Genomic DNA, 348 nt, shown 5'->3' on the forward strand with positions numbered 1-348 from the left:
TGTATTTCATATACTGCATACTGGCAAATCGTGTTACCAACCCCGCCTCTATATGCATGCATGACATCTCATTAACACGTTAGACTCAGTAGTGGAAGCATTTATTATATAAATAAAACGCGCCGTCCGATACTAATTGAATCTGAATATTAGATTATAAAGCATATAAAGTAACACCATCCATTGGACTCCAGTAAATTGAGTAAAACACCGTCTACATTCCACAAGCCAAACTTTAGTTACGTAATATTTTGATTCTGTTAGTTGTCTCTTCTGTGCTTGCTGTCCATCAGTTTTTGTTGATTTGTATTTATTGCATTTCTCGTGAAATATTGCTGGGGGTTAATC

Source organism: Penaeus monodon, chromosome 28, assembly GCF_015228065.2.
Source record: "Penaeus monodon isolate SGIC_2016 chromosome 28, NSTDA_Pmon_1, whole genome shotgun sequence".
Lineage (NCBI taxonomy): Eukaryota > Metazoa > Arthropoda > Malacostraca > Decapoda > Penaeidae > Penaeus > Penaeus monodon.